Raw genomic sequence first — 24,663 nt, 5'->3', positions numbered from 1 at the left:
GAAGATTGGTATGTACTACCCTTATTCTTATTAATTGAAGCCAAAAAGAGGCGTATTACTGTTAATAATATAATTGAACTATAATAGTTCCAATTAAGGAAATGTAAAGCCAATATGAAAGCTGCTAACTTTTTATATTAGCGGTTAAACTCCGTTAACATTTCTAAAATTTATATAGTTTAAATAAAACATTACATTTTCACTGTAAAAATAATATATCTATATTTATAAATACTTAAAAGTAAAAATACTTCCTTAACATCTTCAGTGTCACGCTCTAATTATAAGCTATTTAAGTAAACGAAAAACAATATTACCAAAATAAATATTCAAAAAATAAAAGTTAAAAGATAAATCTTGAAATTAGAATCATATCAACCTTGAATATAACCAATTTAATAATAAATAATCTATATAAACCTTGACCACCAAGTAATTCACCTCAACCATAATCAAATGACTTAGATGAATAATAACCTATTTTTAAAGGAATATATCTAATAAACTTAGTTGAAAGAAAAGGTATAAATCATATAGAACCAGCAAATCTAACAAAAGAAAGTATACTTAAATAAAATAAATTATGAGAAAAATCAAAATTAGAAATAAGATAACCTAAATAAGCACCTAAAATAACAACTGTAATAGTTAAAAGCTTTAAATAATAAGGTAAAGCAATCACATGAGGAATAGGAAAAATTAATCAAGATAAAAGACTACCACCAAAAACAGCAACAAACAATAGACCAATTATTCCAAATGAAATATAATAACCCTTATCATCAAAAGAAAATCTAGAATAAAAATTATTATCACCAGATATTGAATAATAAAACAAACGAAAAGAATAAGAAGCAGTTAAACCAGTAGAAAAAAAATAAAGAAAAAAAATTAAACAATTAATTCATCTTAAACAAACCATCTCAAGAATTAAATCCTTTGAATAAAATCCCGCTAAAAAAGGTATTCCACACAAAGATAAACTAGAAACATTAAAACAAACTGAAGTTAAAGGTATGAAATTAACAATTGATCCTATAAAACGAATATCCTGAGAATCCTTCAAATTATGAATTATTGAACCTGCACATATAAATAATAATGCCTTAAATAAAGCATGAGCCAATAAATGAAAAAATGCAAGCTTTGGATAACCTATAGCCAAAATTCTTATTATTAAACCAAGTTGTCTTAAAGTAGAAAGAGCAATAATCTTCTTTAAATCAAACTCAAAATTAGCGCCCAATCCAGCCATAAATATAGTTATACAACCAATTAAAAGTAAAAATCAACCACAATTATAAGTATCCAATATTGGTCTAAAACGAATTAATAAATAAACACCAGCAGTAACAAGAGTAGAAGAATGAACTAAAGGAGAAACAGGAGTAGGAGCTGCTATAGCAGCAGGAAGTCATGAAGAGAAAGGAATCTGAGCTCTCTTAGTTATAGCTGCTAAAACAATTAATATAGTAATGAGCTTTATTTCAAAAGAATTAGAAATAAAATCATAATAATAAATATAATTTCAACCACCAAAATTTAAAATTCATGCAATAGAAATTAAGATAGCAACATCACCAATACGATTAGAAAGTGCAGTTAATATACCAGCACTATAAGAATTTACATTTTGATAATAAATAACTAAACAATAAGAAACTAAACCTAAACCATCTCAACCTAATAAAATTCTAATTAAATTTGGACTAACAATTAAAAAAACCTAAGAAAGAATAAATATTAAAACAATAATAATAAAACGATTTATATTCTTTTCACCAGATATATAATCCTCTCTATAATAAATAACCAAAGAAGAAATATATATAACAAAAGATATAAAAATAAGAGATATTCAATCCAAAATGAAAGTTATAACAACTATAGAACCATTTAAATTGAAAAGCTCTCACTCAACAAAAACTCTATAATCAATTATTAAATAATAAATACCTAAAATAAAAATTATAGTTCTCGAAATAAACAAAGAAAAAAAACTCAAAGAACAAATAGAAAATAAATTCACGGCCTAAGATGAAAAACTTCATATCATTGATTCCACAAAACAATATTTTTAATTAAAATACTTAAGCAAACTAAACAAAGAAATATTCACCCTTTAAACAGAGAATATTTAAAGGCAATCAATGTAAAAGTAAAAGATGATATTCACGAAAATAACCAAGAGAACAAGTATAAACACCAGAATAATAATTCCCATGCTGAGAATAAGAATATATATACAAAGTATAAACAGCTCTAAAAAAAGATAAAAAAATCAAAGCAAAGAATCTAAAAGAAGATCAAGATATAATTCTATTTAATAATCTAATTTCACCTACCAAATTTAAAGAAGGAGGAGCAGCCATATTTGATGATCTTAAAAGAAATCATCATAAAGCCATTCTTGGCATCAAATTAATTATACCCTTGTTAATTAATAATCTTCGTCTACCTAAACGTTCATAAATAATATTAGATAAACAAAATAAACCAGAAGAACATAAACCATGACCAACCATTAGAGAAAGAGAACCTACACAACCTCATCAATTCATAGTCATCAATCCACCAATAACCATTCTTATATGAGCAACAGAAGAATATGCAATTAAAGACTTTAAATCAACCTGACGAAAACAAATAAATCTTACAATAACACCCCCAGATAAACCTAAAGACAATCAAAAATAATTAAACTTTAAACCCAAATAAGAAATAACCTTTACAACACGAAAAATACCATAACCACCTAACTTTAATAAAACACCAGCAAGAATTATTCTACCTGAAATAGGGGCCTCTACATGAGCCTTAGGAAGTCATAAATGAACCAAAAACATAGGTATCTTAACTAAAAAAGCCAAAATTATAAATACATAAAACATAAAATAATAAGAACCAAAATCAACCAATAAAGGAAAATATAAAGTATTAGAAAAATCATAAACCTTAAATAAAACTAATAATAAAGGTAATCTAGCAACCAAAGTACAAAAAATTAAATAAACACCAGCCTGCAAACGCTCAGAATAAAATTTGATTAATAGGGTAAAATTGAATGCCTCGGAATGGTGTTTTATTATAAAATGGTAAAATTATTAAGATTCTAATTGATAAAAATAATGCAATAACACCTCCTAACTTATTAGGGATAGATCGTAGAATTGCATATCCAAATAGGAAATATCATTCTGGTTGAATGTGAACTGGTGTTACTAATGGGTTGGCAGGTACAAAGTTATCTGGATCTCCTAATAGGTAAGGATTAATTAAACATAGTATAATTAATAATGATGTTATTATTACAAATGTAATAGAATCCTTAAAGGTAAAGTATGGATGGAATGGAATTTTTTCAATATCTCCATTTAGTCCAAGAGGATTATTAGATCCTGTTTGGTGAAGAAAAAATAAATGAATTGCTGCTATAGCAGCAATAATAAATGGTAATACAAAATGGAATGTGAAGAATCGATTTAATGTTGCATTATCAACAGCGAATCCTCCTCATACTCATTGGACTAAATCTGTTCCTAAGTATGGGATTGCTGATAATAAATTAGTAATTACTGTTGTACCTCAAAAAGATATTTGGCCTCAGGGTAAGACATATCCTATAAATGCAGTTGCTATAACTAAAAATAAAATCACTGTACCAATTATTCAGGTATGTATATATATATAAGATCCATAGTAAATTCCCCGTCCTACATGTAAGTAAATACAAATAAAAAATATAGATGCTCCATTTGCGTGTAAGGTTCGAATAATTCAACCATTATTTACGTCTCGGCAGATGTGTACTACACTACTGAATGCTATTTCAATATTTGATGTATAATGTATAGCTAAAAATAGTCCAGTTACGATTTGAATTACCAAACATAACCCTAATAGGGATCCAAAATTTCATCAAAATGAAATATTTGTTGGGGCAGGTAAGTCAATTAAAGAGTTATTAATAATTTTAATTAAAGGATGTCTTAATCGTAAGGGTTTATTCATTAGTAATTATCTTATTTTACGAATAGGTCCCTGATTAATATTGGTGATTTTAACAACTGCTAGTAGTGCTAAAAATAAATAAATTATTATTATTATTGTAATAATGAATGTTGGTCTATTATATAATTTTTCTAAAGATATTGTTATTTCTTGATAATTGATTGAATTATCAATATTTATAGTTTCAGTGTTTTTGAAAAAGTCTATAAATATAGATATATCTAGAATAATTAATATTAATATGATAAATACTCACATTATTAATGTAATAATTATAGTGATTGATTTAGGCTGAAATATTTCGTTTGATGCAATTCTTGTGATGTAAATAAATAATACTAGTAGACCACCAAGAAATGTTAAAAATAAAATATATGATAATCAATATCTTTCTATTATTGTTCCTGTTATTAATCCAACTAGGAAGGATTGAAGGATAATAAAAAGCATTATTGATATTGGGTGTCTTAATTTAATAAAATTAATATTTATTACATTTGATAATGATATAATTATTATTTTGATCATTTCAGGGGTTAGTTTATTTAAAAAACCGGTTTTGGGGACCTATGATGGAAGCTTTTCCACCTCTGAAGTTTTAAAAGTGGGGGCTGGACTTATTTCCGGTTTACAAGACCGGCGTTTTTTTTAAACTATTAAAACTAATGTTTATATTCTCTATTTTTACTTCTTTATTGATTTATTTTGCTGGTGTTTATGTTTTTTCTTCTAAACGTAAACATTTATTAATGGTTCTTTTGAGATTAGAATATATTGTTCTTTCTTTATTTATGTTAGTTATTGTTTTTCTTATTGAGTTTGATTATGATTATTTTTTTCCTGTTATTTTTTTAGTTTTTTCTGTTTGTGAGGGTGCTTTAGGTCTTTCTATTTTAGTTTCAACAATTCGTTCTCATGGTAATGATTTTTTTAATTCTTTTGGTTTATCTTTATGTTAAAGTATTTATTTATAACTATTTTTTTGATCCCTATGGCTAAGATTTATATTATTTGGATGAATTAACCATATTAATCATATATTTACACACCTTGTACCACAAGGTACACCGCCTGCATTAATATCATTTATAGTACTAATTGAAACAATTAGTAATGTTATTCGACCAGGTACATTAGCAGTACGGTTGGCAGCAAATATAATTGCAGGACACTTATTATTAACCTTATTAGGAAACACAGGACCATCTATAGCAATAAACTTAATCTCATTACTAATTATTGGACAAATACTTCTATTAATTCTAGAATCAGCAGTAGCAATAATTCAAGCCTATGTTTTCTCAATTCTAAGAACTCTATATTCTAGAGAAGTATATTAAACCTATGTTAACAACTCACTCAAACCACCCATTCCACTTAGTAGACTATAGACCTTGACCATTAACAGGAGCAATTGGAGCAATAGTCCTAGTATCAGGACTAGCAAAATGATTCCACCTATTTAATATTAACTTATTCATAATTGGATTTGGAATTACCCTACTAACTATAATTCAATGATGACGAGATGTAGTACGAGAAGGAACATATCAAGGATTACATACAGGATTTGTATCAATTGGATTACGATGAGGAATAATTTTATTTATTGCATCAGAGGTATTATTTTTCGTTTCTTTTTTTTGAGCATTCTTTAGAAGAAGATTAGCACCAACAATTGAACTAGGAATACTATGACCTCCAATAGGAATTCAACCCTTTAACCCTATACAAATTCCATTACTTAATACAGCTATTCTTTTAGCATCAGGAGTAACAGTAACATGAGCACATCATAGTTTAATGGAATCTAATCATACTCAAGCAGTACAAGGATTATTCTTCACAGTGTTATTAGGACTATACTTTACAATACTTCAAGCATATGAATATTGAGAAGCACCTTTTACCATTGCAGATGCAGTTTATGGATCAACATTCTTTGTTGCAACAGGATTCCATGGTTTACACGTAATTATTGGAACAATCTTTTTATCAACATGTCTACTTCGACACTCAATAAATCAATTTTCACCAAGACATCACTTTGGATTTGAAGCAGCAGCATGATACTGACACTTCGTAGACGTAGTATGATTATTCTTATATATCTCTATTTATTGATGAGGTAGATAATGGTTTTTCTAGTATAAATAGTACATTTGACTTCCAATCAGAAAGCTTGATATAAATCAAGAAAAACAATTCTAATTCTATCAACAAGAGTTTTCATTAGATTTATTATTCCAATAATTGTTATAATCCTGGCAACAACACTATCAAAAAAATTAATTAATGATCGAGGAAAAAGATCACCATTTGAATGTGGGTTTGATCCAAAAAGATCAGCACGAATACCATTCTCAATACGATTCTTCCTAATCGCAGTAATCTTTTTAATTTTTGATGTAGAAATTGCACTAATTCTACCAATTGTAATTATTTTTAAAACTTCAGACATTATAATCTGAACAGTATCAACAATATTTTTTATTCTAGTTCTATTAGGAGGACTATACCATGAATGAAACCAAGGAGCATTACAATGAGCAGAATAAAGGGTTGTAGTTAAATATAACATTTGGGTTGCATTCAAAAAGTATTGATATTATCAATCAACCTTAAATAGAATAAGAAGCGAAATATTGCAGTCAGTTTCGACCTGGAAGATTGGTATGTACTACCCTTATTCTTATTAATTGAAGCCAAAAAGAGGCGTATTACTGTTAATAATATAATTGAACTATAATAGTTCCAATTAAGGAAATGTAAAGCCAATATGAAAGCTGCTAACTTTTTATATTAGCGGTTAAACTCCGTTAACATTTCTAAAATTTATATAGTTTAAATAAAACATTACATTTTCACTTTAAAAATAATATATCTATATTTATAAATACTTAAAAGTAAAAATACTTCCTTAACATCTTCAGTGTCACACTCTAATTATAAGCTATTTAAGTAAACGAAAAACAATATTACCAAAATAAATATTCAAAAAATAAAAGTTAAAAGATAAATCTTGAAATTAGAATCATATCAACCTTGAATATAACCAATTAAATAATAAATAATCTATATAAACCTTGACCACCAAGTAATTCACCTCAACCATAATCAAATGACTTAGATGAATAATAACCTATTTTTAAAGGAATATATCTAATAAACTTAGTTGAAAGAAAAGGTATAAATCATATAGAACCAGCAAATCTAACAAAAGAAAGTATACTTAAATAAAATAAATTATGAGAAAAATCAAAATTAGAAATAAGATAACCTAAATAAGCACCTAAAATAACAACTGTAATAGTTAAAAACTTTAAATAATTAGGTAAAGCAATCACATGAGGAATAGGAAAAATTAATCAAGATAAAAGACTACCACCAAAAACAGCAACAAACAATAGACCAATTATTCCAAATGAAATATAATAACCCTTATCATCAAAAGAAAATCTAGAATAAAAATTATTATCACCAGATATTGAATAATAAAACAAACGAAAAGAATAAGAAGCAGTTAAACCAGTAGAAAAAAATAAAGAAAAAAATTAAACAATTAATTCATCTTAAACAAACCATCTCAAGAATTAAATCCTTTGAATAAAATCCCGCTAAAAAAGGTATTCCACACAAAGATAAACTAGAAACATTAAAACAAACTGAAGTTAAAGGTATGAAATTAACAATTGATCCTATAAAACGAATATCCTGAGAATCCTTCAAATTATGAATTATTGAACCTGCACATATAAATAATAATGCCTTAAATAAAGCAGAGCCAATAAATGAAAAAATGCAAGCTTTGGATAACCTATAGCCAAAATTCTTATTATTAAACCAAGTTGTCTTAAAGTAGAAAGAGCAATAATCTTCTTTAAATCAAACTCAAAATTAGCGCCCAATCCAGCCATAAATATAGTTATACAACCAATTAAAAGTAAAAATCAACCACAATTATAAGTATCCAATATTGGTCTAAAACGAATTAATAAATAAACACCAGCAGTAACAAGAGTAGAAGAATGAACTAAAGCAGAAACAGGAGTAGGAGCTGCTATAGCAGCAGGAAGTCATGAAGAGAAAGGAATCTGAGCTCTCTTAGTTATAGCTGCTAAAACAATTAATATAGTAATGAGCTTTATTTCAAAAGAATTAGAAATAAAATCATAATAATAAATATAATTTCAACCACCAAAATTTAACATTCATGCAATAGAAATTAAAATAGCAACATCACCAATACGATTAGAAAGTGCAGTTAATATACCAGCACTATAAGATTTTACATTTTGATAATAAATAACCAAACAATAAGAAACTAAACCTAAACCATCTCAACCTAATAAAATTCTAATTAAATTAGGACTAATAATTAAAAAACCTATAGAAAGAATAAATATTAAAACAATAATAATAAAACGATTTATATTCTTTTCACCAGATATATAATCCTCTCTATAATAAATAACCAAAGAAGAAATATATATAACAAAAGATATAAAAATAAGAGATATTCAATCCAAAATGAAAGTTATAACAACTATAGAACCATTTAAATTGAAAAGCTCTCACTCAACAAAAACTCTATAATCAATTATTAAATAATAAATACCTAAAATAAAAATTATAGTTCTCGAAATAAACAAAGAAAAAAAACTCAAAGAACAAATAGAAAATAAATTCACGGCCTAAGATGAAAAACTTCATATCATTGATTCCACAAAACAATATTTTTAATTAAAATACTTAAGCAAACTAAACAAAGAAATATTCACCCTTTAAACAGAGAATATTTAAAGGCAATCAATGTAAAAGTAAAAGATGATATTCACGAAAATAACCAAGAGAACAAGTATAAACACCAGAATAATAATTCCCATGCTGAGAATAAGAATATATATACAAAGTATAAACAGCTCTAAAAAAAGATAAAAAAATCAAAGCAAAGAATCTAAAAGAAGATCAAGATATAATTCTATTTAATAATCTAATTTCACCTACCAAATTTAAAGAAGGAGGAGCAGCCATATTTGATGATCTTAAAAGAAATCATCATAAAGCCATTCTTGGCATCAAATTAATTATACCCTTGTTAATTAATAATCTTCGTCTACCTAAACGTTCATAAATAATATTAGATAAACAAAATAAACCAGAAGAACATAAACCATGACCAACCATTAGAGAAAGAGAACCTACACAACCTCATCAATTCATAGTCATCAATCCACCAATAACCATTCTTATATGAGCAACAGAAGAATATGCAATTAAAGACTTTAAATCAACCTGACGAAAACAAATAAATCTTACAATAACACCCCCAGATAAACCTAAAGACAATCAAAAATAATTAAACTTTAAACCCAAATAAGAAATAACCTTTATAACACGAAAAATACCATAACCACCTAACTTTAATAAAACACCAGCAAGAATTATTCTACCTGAAATAGGGGCCTCTACATGAGCCTTAGGAAGTCATAAATGAACCAAAAACATAGGTATCTTAACTAAAAAAGCCAAAATTATAAATACATAAAACATAAAATAATAAGAACCAAAATCAACCAATAAAGGAAAATATAAAGTATTAGAAAAATCATAAACCTTAAATAAAACTAATAATAAAGGTAATCTAGCAACCAAAGTACAAAAAATTAAATAAACACCAGCCTGCAAACGCTCAGAATAAAATTTGATTAATAGGGTAAAATTGAATGCCTCGGAATGGTGTTTTATTATAAAATGGTAAAATTATTAAGATTCTAATTGATAAAAATAATGCAATAACACCTCCTAACTTATTAGGGATAGATCGTAGAATTGCATATCCAAATAGGAAATATCATTCTGGTTGAATGTGAACTGGTGTTACTAATGGGTTGGCAGGTACAAAGTTATCTGGATCTCCTAATAGGTAAGGATTAATTAAACATAGTATAATTAATAATGATGTTATTATTACAAATGTAATAGAATCCTTAAAGGTAAAGTATGGATGGAATGGAATTTTTTCAATATCTCCATTTAGTCCAAGAGGATTATTAGATCCTGTTTGGTGAAGAAAAAATAAATGAATTGCTGCTATAGCAGCAATAATAAATGGTAATACAAAATGGAATGTGAAGAATCGATTTAATGTTGCATTATCAACAGCGAATCCTCCTCATACTCATTGGACTAAATCTGTTCCTAAGTATGGGATTGCTGATAATAAATTAGTAATTACTGTTGTACCTCAAAAAGATATTTGGCCTCAGGGTAAGACATATCCTATAAATGCAGTTGCTATAACTAAAAATAAAATCACTGTACCAATTATTCAGGTATGTATATATATATAAGATCCATAGTAAATTCCCCGTCCTACATGTAAGTAAATACAAATAAAAAATATAGATGCTCCATTTGCGTGTAAGGTTCGAATAATTCAACCATTATTTACGTCTCGGCAGATGTGTACTACACTACTGAATGCTATTTCAATATTTGATGTATAATGTATAGCTAAAAATAGTCCAGTTACGATTTGAATTACCAAACATAACCCTAATAGGGATCCAAAATTTCATCAAAATGAAATATTTGTTGGGGCAGGTAAGTCAATTAAAGAGTTATTAATAATTTTAATTAAAGGATGTCTTAATCGTAAGGGTTTATTCATTAGTAATTATCTTATTTTACGAATAGGTCCCTGATTAATATTGGTGATTTTAACAACTGCTAGTAGTGCTAAAAATAAATAAATTATTATTATTATTGTAATAATGAATGTTGGTCTATTATATAATTTTTCTAAAGATATTGTTATTTCTTGATAATTGATTGAATTATCAATATTTATAGTTTCAGTGTTTTTGAAAAAGTCTATAAATATAGATATATCTAGAATAATTAATATTAATATGATAAATACTCACATTATTAATGTAATAATTATAGTGATTGATTTAGGCTGAAATATTTCGTTTGATGCAATTCTTGTGATGTAAATAAATAATACTAGTAGACCACCAAGAAATGTTAAAAATAAAATATATGATAATCAATATCTTTCTATTATTGTTCCTGTTATTAATCCAACTAGGAAGGATTGAAGGATAATAAAAAGCATTATTGATATTGGGTGTCTTAATTTAATAAAATTAATATTTATTACATTTGATAATGATATAATTATTATTTTGATCATTTCAGGGGTTAGTTTATTTAAAATACCGGTTTTGGGGACCGATGATGGAAGCTTTTCCACCTCTGAAGTTTTAAAAGTGGGGGCTGGACTTATTTCCATTTTTACTTCTTTATTGATTTATTTTGCTGGTGTTTATGTTTTTTCTTCTAAACGTAAACATTTATTAATGGTTCTTTTGAGATTAGAATATATTGTTCTTTCTTTATTTATGTTAGTTATTGTTTTTCTTATTGAGTTTGATTATGATTATTTTTTTCCTGTTATTTTTTTAGTTTTTTCTGTTTGTGAGGGTGCTTTAGGTCTTTCTATTTTAGTTTCAACAATTCGTTCTCATGGTAATGATTTTTTTAATTCTTTTGGTTTATCTTTATGTTAAAGTATTTATTTATAACTATTTTTTTGATCCCTCTTTGTTTATTAAATAATTGTTGATGGTTGGTTCATTCTTTAATGTTTCTGTCGGGTTTTGTTTTTATAATTTGTGTTTATTCATATGCTGATTTGAATATAATTAGATATTATTTTGGTATTGATTATTTTTCTTTTAGTTTAATTTTACTTAGTTTTTGGATTTGTTCTTTAATAATCACTGCTAGAGGTTCAGTTTATTTAAGTTCATATCATTCTAATTTTTTTGTTTTTATGGTTTTGATTTTAATAATTATGCTTTATTGTTCATTTGCTAGATTAAGTCTTCATTCTTTTTATATTTTTTTTTGAGGCTAGATTAGTTCCTACTTTACTTTTAATTTTGGGTTGGGGTTATCAACCTGAGCGTTTGCAGGCTGGTGTTTATTTAATTTTTTATACTTTGGTTGCTAGATTACCTTTCTTATTAGTTTTATTTAAGGTTTATATTTTTCTAATACTTTATATTTTCCTTTATTGGTTGATTTTGGTTCTTACTATTTTATGTTTTATGTATTTATAATTTTGGCTTTTTTAGTTAAGATACCTATGTTTTTGGTTCATTTATGACTTCCTAAGGCTCATGTAGAGGCCCCTATTTCAGGTAGAATAATTCTTGCTGGTGTTTTATTAAAGTTAGGTGGTTATGGTATTTTTCGTGTTATAAAGGTTATTTCTTATTTGGGTTTAAAGTTTAATTATTTTTGATTGTCTTTAGGTTTATCTGGGGGTGTTATTGTAAGATTTATTTGTTTTCGTCAGGTTGATTTAAAGTCTTTAATTGCATATTCTTCTGTTGCTCATATAAGAATGGTTATTGGTGGATTGATGACTATGAATTGATGAGGTTGTGTAGGTTCTCTTTCTCTAATGGTTGGTCATGGTTTATGTTCTTCTGGTTTATTTTGTTTATCTAATATTATTTATGATCGTTTAGGTAGACGAAGATTAATAATTAACAAGGGTATAATTAATTTGATGCCAAGAATGGCTTTATGATGATTTCTTTTAAGATCATCAAATATGGCTGCTCCTCCTTCTTTAAATTTGGTAGGTGAAATTAGATTATTAAATAGAATTATATCTTGATCTTCTTTTAGATTCTTTGCTTTGATTTTTTTATCTTTTTTTAGAGCTGTTTATACTTTGTATATATATTCTTATTCTCAGCATGGGAATTATTATTCTGGTGTTTATACTTGTTCTCTAGGTTATTTTCGTGAATATCATCTTTTACTTTTACATTGATTGCCTTTAAATATTCTCTGTTTAAAGGGTGAATATTTCTTTGTTTAGTTTGCTTAAGTATTTTAATTAAAAATATTGTTTTGTGGAATCAATGATATGAAGTTTTTCATCTTAGGCCGTGAATTTATTTTCTATTTATTCTTTGAGTTTTTTTTCTTTGTTTATTTCGAGAACTATAATTTTTATTTTAGGTATTTATTATTTAATAATTGATTATAGAGTTTTTGTTGAGTGAGAGCTTTTCAATTTAAATGGTTCTATAGTTGTTAGAACTTTAATTTTGGATTAAATATCTCTTATTTTTATATCTTTTGTTATATATATTTCTTCTTTGGTTATTTATTATAGAGATGATTATATATCTGGTGAAAAGAATATAAATCGTTTTATTATTATTGTTTTAATATTTATTCTTTCTATAGGTTTTTTAATTATTAGTCCTAATTTAATTAGAATTTTATTAGGTTGAGATGGTTTAGGTTTAGTTTCTTATTGTTTGGTTATTTATTATCAAAATGTAAAATCTTATAGTGCTGGTATATTAACTGCACTTTCTAATCGTATTGGTGATGTTGCTATTTTAATTTCTATTGCATGAATGTTAAATTTTGGTGGTTGAAATTATATTTATTATTATGATTTTATTTCTAATTCTTTTGAAATAAAGCTCATTACTATATTAATTGTTTTAGCAGCTATAACTAAGAGAGCTCAGATTCCTTTCTCTTCATGACTTCCTGCTGCTATAGCAGCTCCTACTCCTGTTTCTGCTTTAGTTCATTCTTCTACTCTTGTTACTGCTGGTGTTTATTTATTAATTCGTTTTAGACCAATATTGGATACTTATAATTGTGGTTGATTTTTACTTTTAATTGGTTGTATAACTATATTTATGGCTGGATTGGGCGCTAATTTTGAGTTTGATTTAAAGAAGATTATTGCTCTTTCTACTTTAAGACAACTTGGTTTAATAATAAGAATTTTGGCTATAGGTTATCCAAAGCTTGCATTTTTTCATTTATTGGCTCTGCTTTATTTAAGGCATTATTATTTATATGTGCAGGTTCAATAATTCATAATTTGAAGGATTCTCAGGATATTCGTTTTATAGGATCAATTGTTAATTTCATACCTTTAACTTCAGTTTGTTTTAATGTTTCTAGTTTATCTTTGTGTGGAATACCTTTTTTAGCGGGATTTTATTCAAAGGATTTAATTCTTGAGATGGTTTGTTTAAGATGAATTAATTGTTTAATTTTTTTCTTTATTTTTTTCTACTGGTTTAACTGCTTCTTATTCTTTTCGTTTGTTTTATTATTCAATATCTGGTGATAATAATTTTTATTCTAGATTTTCTTTTGATGATAAGGGTTATTATATTTCATTTGGAATAATTGGTCTATTGTTTGTTGCTGTTTTTGGTGGTAGTCTTTTATCTTGATTAATTTTTCCTATTCCTCATGTGATTGCTTTACCTAATTATTTAAAGTTTTTAACTATTACAGTTGTTATTTTAGGTGCTTATTTAGGTTATCTTATTTCTAATTTTGATTTTTCTCATAATTTATTTTATTTAAGTATACTTTCTTTTGTTAGATTTGCTGGTTCTATATGATTTATACCTTTTCTTTCAACTAAGTTTATTAGATATATTCCTTTAAAAATAGGTTATTATTCATCTAAGTCATTTGATTATGGTTGAGGTGAATTACTTGGTGGTCAAGGTTTATATAGATTATTTATTTATTTAATTGGTTATATTCAAGGTTGATATGATTCTAATTTCAAGATTTATCTTTTAACTTTTATTTTTTGAATATTTATTTTGGTAATATTGTTTTTCGTTTACTTAAATAGCTTATAATTAGAGCGTGACACTGAAGATGTTAAGGAAGTATTTTTACTTTTAAGTATTTATAAATATAGATATATTATTTTTACAGTGAAAATGTAATGTTTTATTTAAACTATATAAATTTTAGAAATGTTAACGGAGTTTAACTGCTAATATAAAAAGTTAGCAGCTTTCATATTGGCTTTACATTTCCTTAATTGGAACTATTATAGTTCAATTATATTATTAACAGTAATACGCCTCTTTTTGGCTTCAATTAATAAGAATAAGGGTAGTACATACCAATCTTCCAGGTCGAAACTGACTGCAATATTTCGCTTCTTATTCTATTTAAGGTTGATTGATAATATCAATACTTTTTGAATGCAACCCAAATGTTATATTTAACTACAACCCTTTATTCTGCTCATTGTAATGCTCCTTGGTTTCATTCATGGTATAGTCCTCCTAATAGAACTAGAATAAAAAATATTGTTGATTCTGTTCAGATTATAATGTCTGAAGTTTTAAAAATAATTACAATTGGTAGAATTAGTGCAATTTCTACATCAAAAATTAAAAAGATTACTGCGATTAGGAAGAATCGTATTGAGAATGGTATTCGTGCTGATCTTTTTGGATCAAACCCACATTCAAATGGTGATCTTTTTCCTCGATCATTAATTAATTTTTTTGATAGTGTTGTTGCCAGGATTATAACAATTATTGGAATAATAAATCTAATGAAAACTCTTGTTGATAGAATTAGAATTGTTTTTCTTGATTTATATCAAGCTTTCTGATTGGAAGTCAAATGTACTATTTATACTAGAAAAACAATTATCTACCTCATCAATAAATAGAGATATATAAGAATAATCATACTACGTCTACGAAGTGTCAGTATCATGCTGCTGCTTCAAATCCAAAGTGATGTCTTGGTGAAAATTGATTTATTGAGTGTCGAAGTAGACATGTTGATAAAAAGATTGTTCCAATAATTACGTGTAAACCATGGAATCCTGTTGCAACAAAGAATGTTGATCCATAAACTGCATCTGCAATGGTAAAAGGTGCTTCTCAATATTCATATGCTTGAAGTATTGTAAAGTATAGTCCTAATAACACTGTTAAGAATAATCCTTGTAGTGCTTGAGTATGATTAGATTCCATTAAACTATGATGTGCTCATGTTACTGTTACTCCTGATGCTAAAAGAATAGCTGTATTAAGTAATGGAATTTGTATAGGGTTAAAGGGTTGAATTCCTATTGGAGGTCATAGTATTCCTAGTTCAATTGTTGGTGCTAATCTTCTTCTAAAGAATGCTCAAAAAAAAGAAACGAAAAATAATACCTCTGATGCAATAAATAAAATTATTCCTCATCGTAATCCAATTGATACAAATCCTGTATGTAATCCTTGATATGTTCCTTGTCGTACTACATCTCATCATCATTGAGTTATAGTTAGTAGGGTAATTCCAAATCCAATTATGAATAAGTTAATATTAAATAGGTGGAATCATTTTGCTAGTCCTGATACTAGGACTATTGCTCCAATTGCTCCTGTTAATGGTCAAGGTCTATAGTCTACTAAGTGGAATGGGTGGTTTGAGTGAGTTGTTAACATAGGTTTAATATACTTCTCTAGAATATAGAGTTCTTAGAATTGAGAAAACATAGGCTTGAATTATTGCTACTGCTGATTCTAGAATTAATAGAAGTATTTGTCCAATAATTAGTAATGAGATTAAGTTTATTGCTATAGATGGTCCTGTGTTTCCTAATAAGGTTAATAATAAGTGTCCTGCAATTATATTTGCTGCCAACCGTACTGCTAATGTACCTGGTCGAATAACATTACTAATTGTTTCAATTAGTACTATAAATGATATTAATGCAGGCGGTGTACCTTGTGGTACAAGGTGTGTAAATATATGATTAGTATGGTTAATTCATCCAAATAATATAAATCTTAGCCATATAGGTAGGGCAATTGCAAATGTTAATGCTAAATGTCTTGTTCTAGTAAAAATATAAGGGAATAATCCTATGAAATTGTTCAATAATATTATAATAAAAATTGAGATGAAAATGAATGTTGTTCCATTAAATGATTTTGGTCCAAGAAGTGTTTTAAATTCATTATGTAAGGTTAAATTTAGTTTATTTCAGATAATGTTAATTCGTGATGGTGTAAGTCAAAATAGTGATGGGATTAATAATAGTCCTAGAAATGTTCTAGTTCAATTTAATGATAAATTAAAGATGTTAGTTGATGGGTCAAATGTTGAGAATAGATTTGTTATCATTTTCAATTTAAGTTTTTTATTTCAATTGTTCATTTTTCTGCTCTTTTAATAAGGTTAGGTTTAAATGAGAAGAAGTTTATTTGATTAAACAAGATTAATGTAGCTGAAAATATAATGAATAGTGAGAATCATATAAGAGGGGATATTTGAGGGATTTGGATATAATTTCCCCATCAGAAGTAGTCGTTAATTTACTATTATTTGGTTTAAGAGACCATTACTTACTTTCAGTCATCTGATGAATTTCAAGGTGTACTAATTTTTTTTAGTTATTTTAGATTGACACTCTAATGTTATTTATTTTAACTAACTCCTTAAATTATCTTAGATAATCACTTAATAAATAAATTTACTGAAGTTCTTTCAATTACAATTGGTATAAATCTGTGGTTTGCTCCACAGATTTCTGAGCATTGTCCAAAGAATAATCCAGGTCGATTTATTGTGAATGTTCCTTGATTTAACCGACCTGGCGTTGCATCAATTTTAACCCCTAATGCAGGAACTGCTCATGAGTGTAGAACATCTGATGCTCTTGTTAATACTCGTACTTCTGTATTTATTGGTAGGATTGTTCGGTTATCTACATCTAGTAGTCGGAATCCATCATTTTCTAGGTCTTGTTCTGGTGTTATATAAGTGTCAAATTCTACGCCTATGAAGTCTGAATATTCATATCTTCAATATCATTGTCGTCCAATGGTTTTAATTGTAATTATTGCATCTACTGAATCATCAAGTAAATATAATAGTCGTAATGATGGAAGGGCAATAAAAATTAATGTAATTGCTGGTAAAGCTGTTCACATTTTTTCAATTAAATGTCCATGAAGTATATTACGGTTAGTATAGGCAATAAATAATATATAACTTAGGGCATAACCTACAATTACTGTAATTAATAATAATACGACCACAGTATGATCATGAAAGAATGATAATTGCTCCATTAATGGTGAAGCTCCATCTTGAAGAGATAAATTTGATCATGTTGCCATTAATAAATATTTTCTAATAAAAGGCAAACCTTTATTTGTAGAGCTTAAATCTACTGCACTAATCTGCCATATTAGAATCTAGAGATTAATGGTAATTCTGAGTAACTATGTTCTGCAGGAGGGTTATTTTGTAGTCATTCTGTTGATCTTCTTATGTTAGCTCTAAATATAATTGCCTCGGTTTTGTAATCATTCTTTCTCATATAATTACAATGAATATAATGATTCCTACAATCTGTCTCGCGTGTGTTTCTTGATACTACGTTTCATGATGTATATGCGTCTGGGTAGTCAGAGTATCGTCGAGGTATTCCTGCTAATCCTAGGAAGTGTTGAGGAAAGAATGTTAAATTTACTCCAATGAATATAATTGTAAATTGGATTTTTAATCATGTATTATTTATAGTTAATCCTGTAAATAGTGGATATCATTGAATGACACCTCCTATAATTGCAAATACTGCTCCTATAGATAATACATAATGAAAGTGGGCTACTACATAATATGTATCATGTAATACAATATCAAGTGATGAATTTGCTAATACTAATCCTGTTAATCCACCAATTGTAAATAGGAAAATAAATCCTAGAGCTCATAATAATGGTGGATTGAACTTGAATTTAGTTCCATATAATGTAGCTAATCATCTAAATATCTTAATTCCTGTAGGTACAGCAATAATTATTGTTGCTGATGTAAAATATGCTCGTGTGTCAACATCCATTCCTACTGTAAATATATGATGTGCTCATACAATAAATCCTATTAGTCCAATTGATAGTATAGCATAAATTATACCTAATGTTCCAAATGATTCAATTTTTCCTCTTTCTTGACATACAATATGTGAAATAATTCCGAACCCCGGTAGAATTAAAATATAAACTTCTGGGTGTCCAAAGAATCAAAATAGATGTTGATATAGAATTGGGTCACCCCCTCCTGCAGGGTCAAAGAATGATGTATTTAAATTTCGATCTGTTAATAATATAGTAATAGCTCCTGCTAAAACTGGAAGTGAAAGAAGGAGAAGTAATGCTGTAATAGCTACAGATCATACAAATAAAGGTGTTTGATCTAAAGTTATACTTTCTGATCGTATATTAATTGCTGTTGTAATGAAATTCACTGCACCAAGAATAGATGATACACCTGCTAAGTGCAGTGAAAAAATAGCTAGATCTACAGATGCACCCCCGTGTGCAATAGCTCCTGCTAGAGGAGGGTAAACTGTTCATCCTGTACCAGCACCATTATCTACTATAGAAGATGTAAGAAGAAGGGTTAGTGAAGGTGGTAGTAATCAAAAACTTATATTATTTATTCGTGGAAATGCTATATCTGGTGCACCAATTATTAGTGGAACAAGTCAATTACCAAATCCACCAATTATAATAGGTATTACTATAAAGAAAATTATTACAAATGCGTGAGCTGTAATAATAACATTATAAATCTGGTCATCCCCAATTAGAGATCCGGGTTGGCCAAGTTCAGCACGAATAAGTATTCTTATTGATGTTCCTACTATTCCTGCTCATGCTCCAAATATGAAGTATAAAGTACCAATGTCCTTATGGTTTGTTGAGAATAATCATTTTTGCGGTAAGATGGCTGAATTTTAGGTGGTAGACTGTAAATCTACTTATGAGATGTTTTCTCTCTTATCATATTTAGGTCTTATATTCAATTATGATTCTAGACTGCAATTCTAGAGGTGTAAAATTTTACTAAGGCCTAAAAGATTATTCTTTTAATTATAACTTTGAAGGTTATTAGTTTGATTAACTTAAGTCCTTAGTATAATGAAATTAAGTTTGATGTTGAAATCAATCCTATTGTTGAAATTATTACTGTTATAGGAAGAATGATTCTTGATTTTTGGGACTTTATCTTTATAGATCACGAATTCTCTGTGTATGATATAATTAGAGCTGAGAATCTAATACGTATATAGTAGTAGAGTGTAATTGTAGTTAATACAACTACAATAGTTATAATAGTTGTTATATTGTTTTCTATTAATGATTGTATTACAATTCATTTTGGTAAGAATCCAAGGAATGGTGGTAGTCCACCTAAAGATAATAAAGATAAGAATATTATGAATTTAATTTCGGTTTTTATATTTCTGGCTGAATAAATTTGATTTATGAAAATAAATTTATTTGCTTAAATAATAAAACTATAATTAATCTTAATAGTGAGTAAATAATGAAGTATAGTTCTCAGATGTTTTCTCTGACTGTTAATGATCTAATTATTCAACCTAGATGTCTGATTGATGAATATGCTAAAAGTTGTCGTAAGGATGTTTGATTTAAACCTCCTATTACCCCAATAATAATTCTTAAGATAATAATTGTTCAAATAAAAGTTCTTAATTGAATACAATAAGATAAGACCATTATTGGGGCGATTTTTTGTCATGTTATTAATGTTAAACAATTATTTCATCTTGATGCTCCTATAACTTCTGGAAATCAGAAATGGAAAGGTGCAGCTCCAATCTTTAATAATAGTCTAGATCTAATTATTATTGATGGGATAAATTCTGTTTCCCATCCCATGGGATATTTTATTTGAATCAGCAAAATTGAAAATAATAATATTGTCGATGCTATTGCTTGGACAATAAAATATTTAATTGATGATTCATTTATTATTATATTTTTATTTCTTGTTAGGAGCGGAATAAATGAAAGTAAGTTGATCTCAAGTCCTATTCAAACCCCAAATCAGGAATTTGATGAAATGGACAGGATCGTTCCTATCATTAATGTTGATAGGAAGAGAAGTTTTGTAGAGTTGTTGGTCATTAAAAAGGAGAGGATTGATACCTCTATAAATGGGGTATGATCCCATTAGCTTGTTTAGCTTACCTTTTTACATTAAGGTGTATGATGACGTTAGTTTTTGATACTAAAGGAGGTAGTTTAATTCTATCTTATGTAATTTTAATGAAGGTAATTTTGTTTACTTTATTTACCCTATCAAGGTAACCCTTTAATCAGGCACTTCATTTATTTAATATATAAATCGAAAGTTTTTTTTGAAATTCTTTTATGTATTGTTTTGTTTAATTAGGATTAATTTATCCTGCTCATTTTATTTTTTTATATATATATATATATATAATAAATAATTTATATTAATATATTACATTTAATTGAAATTAAAGTATTATAAGTTCATCTTACCATTATCAATTGATTATTTTAATGCAATTATTTACCTAGGATTATAGCTACTTATGTTTTTAGCTTAAAATAGGTTATTATAATATAATATATATAATAATATGTAATTTAATATTTAATATTATTATAATTGGATATAATAAATAAAATTATTAATTTAAATATAAAATATTATAATTAATATAAATAATTATATTAATTATAATAATATAATTATGTAAATTATCTATAATTAGATTATTTAACTAATATATATGAAAGTTAACTTAATATAAAAAAAAGAATTCATATTAATAACATATTATATTAAATTACATAATTGTATAAAATATATTTATTATATTATTTAATCTTTCTTATTTATTAGTGAAAAGAAAGATTAAATAAGAAAGAATATAATACATTTATTGCTATACATGTCCCATATTAATCTTTAATTATATATAATAGAGAAGTTGTTGTTATCATACATAGGGGCGTTTCTTTTTTTTTTGCTAATGTTTGTGGTTTTTTTCTTTTTTTTTCTTTAAATATTTGAATCTTTTATTTTTTCCTGAATTAATAGATTTAAAATTTTCTTATTTTTTATTGTTAAAAGTTTTATTCTTGCTTGTTTATTCACTTTTTCTTTGTATTATATGTAAGTTTTGTTAGACTAAATGTTCTTTTTTCAGTAATTTGATTTAATTATCAAGTGATTTTGGATTTAGCAATTGATTTAGTATCGGCATAATTCGGGCCAGCAGCCGCGGTTATACGATTGATACAAGTGAATATTATTGGTTAAAACAGTTGTTTATATTATTAGGGTTGAAATATAAATTTGTAAGGTGAAATGTTAAAATTTATTTGTGGCCCTTTTTATGAATCTGTGAAATTTAAATAATAAACTAGGATTAGATACCCTATTATTTTAAATGTTAATTATATTTACCAGGGTACTATTAGTTAAGGTCTTTAAACCCAAAGAATTTGGCGGTATCTCATTCCATTCAGAGGAACCTACCCCATGATTGATAATACATGATTTACTCTACTTAATTTATTTGTTTGTATATCTCCGTTATCAGAGAATCTTTTTAGAGTTATAATTCTCAAGATTTATAATTATAAAATATTTCAGGTCAAGGTGCAGCTTATAGTTAAGAGGAGGTGGGTTACAATAGATTTTTGTTTATAACGGATTTGATATTGAAATACTGTTAATGAAGGTGGATTTGATAGTAATTTAATTTATTTAATTTAACTGATATTGGCTCTGAGATGTGTACACATCGCCCGTCGCTCTCATTATTGATTATTCTATTTTATTTTAAAGTAGCTTCAATTTAGATGAGATAAGTCGTAACATAGTAGATGTACTGGAAAGTGTATCTAGGAAGAGTTTCAAGATATAACTTATTAGTAAAGTGTTTCATTTACATTGAAAATTTTTTTGTGCAAATCAGGATATCTTGATTATTTATTTTATTATATTTATTTTTTGTTTATTTAATTATTTAATATAAATAATTTTATTGTATTTTTGTCTTAGTATATTTTATAGAATTGATTTTTTAAATTATAGTTTATTGGTAATGTAAGTGTTTTATGAAATATTATTTTAAATTTTTTTAAGTAGATTTTATTTATTGTACCTTTTGTATCAGGGTTTATCAAAATTTTAGTATTTATTTTACTTGTCTCGATTTGGGTTGATTTATAAATAATTTATAGTTAATGTATCATAATTATTATTAAATTATTTATAGAAATGAGATGTTAATCGTTTCCCAAGATATCTAGTTTCTTAAGAAAAAATTTAATTTTTTAAAGTTATTTGTTTTTATTTAATTTTTTAAGTAAAAATATTAACTTATTTATTCTTTAAGGGATAAGCTTTGAAGTTAATAACCTATAATTTATTTTATAGAAATATAATAGTAAGCTTTAAACCAGCTATCTTTAAGATTACGCTTTAGTTCATTATTTTTTATTTTGATTTTATAAATATTTTAGGTTTTTTATTAAGATTATTAATTTAATTTTAAAATTTTTGTAATAATGATAGAATTAGTATATTTATTTGTATGAAATTTTTACCTTGTGAACTTATTATAAGGAACTAGGCAAAATTGATTTCCGAGTGTTTATCAAAAACATGTCCTCTTGTTTATATTTTGAGGTCTGGCCTGCTCACTGAGCGTATTTTTAAAGAGCCGCGGTATTTTGACCGTGCAAAGGTAGCATAATCATTAGTCTCTTAATTAGTGGCTGGAATGAATGGCTTGACGAGAAATCAACTGTCTCTTAATAAATTTTTGAATTTAACTTTTGAGTCAAAAGGCTTAAATTCTTCTTTAGGACGAGAAGACCCTATAGAGCTTGACATTTTACTTTTAAATAGTTTTTTGTTTGTCTTTCTATATTTAATGATGATGTTTTGTTGGGGTGACATGAAGAATAGATAAACTCTTCATTATTATATCATTTATTTATGTTTGTTATTTTGATCCATAATTTATGATCATAAGATTAAGTTACCTTAGGGATAACAGCGTAATTGTTTTTGAGAGCTCATATCGACAAAGCAGATTGCGACCTCGATGTTGGATTAAGAAAAATTTTGGGTGCAGGAGCCCAATGATTAGGTCTGTTCGACCTTTAAATTCTTACATGATCTGAGTTCAGACCGGCGTGAGCCAGGTCGGTTTCTATCCTAAGATTGTTAATCCATATTAGTACGAAAGGACCATATGGTTAAATATTTTTTGTTATATTGATTAATATTAATTTATTTACTATTTTGACAGATTAATGTGTTGAATTTAGAATTCATTTATGTAGATTTTTTCTACAAATAGTATTGATACTTTATGATTTATTTATATTTATTTTGAATTTTCTTTTATTGGTTATTTGTGTTTTAATTAGTGTTGCCTTTTTAACTTTATTAGAGCGTAAGGTTTTAGGTTATATTCAGATTCGAAAGGGTCCAAATAAGGTAGGTTTTGTTGGAATTCCTCAGCCATTTAGAGATGCTATTAAGTTAATTTGTAAGGAGCAGCCAATTCCTATTATATCTAATTACCTACTTTATTATTTTTCCCCTGTTTTTAATTTAATGATTTCTTTAGCCGTTTGAGTAATTTTTCCTTATTTAACTTATATGTGTTTATTTTTCTTATGGATTTTTATTTTTTTTATGTTGTACTAGATTAGGTGTTTATACTGTTATAATTGCTGGTTGATCTTCTAATTCAAATTATTCATTATTAGGTTCTCTTCGTTCTGTTGCTCAAAACAATTTCTTATGAAGTTAGTTTAGCTTTAATTTTATTGTCTTTAATTATTTTAATTGTAGTTTTAATATGTTTGATTTTATAAACTATCAGCTTTATTGTTGATTTATTATTATTTCTTTTCCTTTAGCTTTAGCTTGTTTTGCTTCTTGCTTAGCTGAACT

At 26.6% G+C, this 24,663-nt stretch overlaps 1 long non-coding RNA gene across 1 annotated transcript in view; it reads left to right on the top strand.

Moving 5' to 3' along the window:
* The window catches only part of LOC126301321 (uncharacterized), a 68,927-nt gene extending 44,929 nt beyond the window's left edge, over positions 1 to 23,998 (top strand). The window contains exon 2 of the long non-coding RNA XR_007553035.1: positions 23,217 to 23,998. This is a non-coding gene — a long non-coding RNA (uncharacterized LOC126301321). The remainder of the gene's footprint in view (positions 1 to 23,216) is intronic.
* Positions 23,999 to 24,663: the final 665 nt, after the last annotated feature.

The sequence above is a fragment of the Schistocerca gregaria genome, unplaced genomic scaffold (genome assembly GCF_023897955.1).
Source record: "Schistocerca gregaria isolate iqSchGreg1 unplaced genomic scaffold, iqSchGreg1.2 ptg000066l, whole genome shotgun sequence".
Taxonomy (NCBI): domain Eukaryota; kingdom Metazoa; phylum Arthropoda; class Insecta; order Orthoptera; family Acrididae; genus Schistocerca; species Schistocerca gregaria.
The sequence above is the reverse complement of the archived record's forward strand: the minus strand, read 5'-3'. Positions and strand labels throughout refer to the sequence as shown.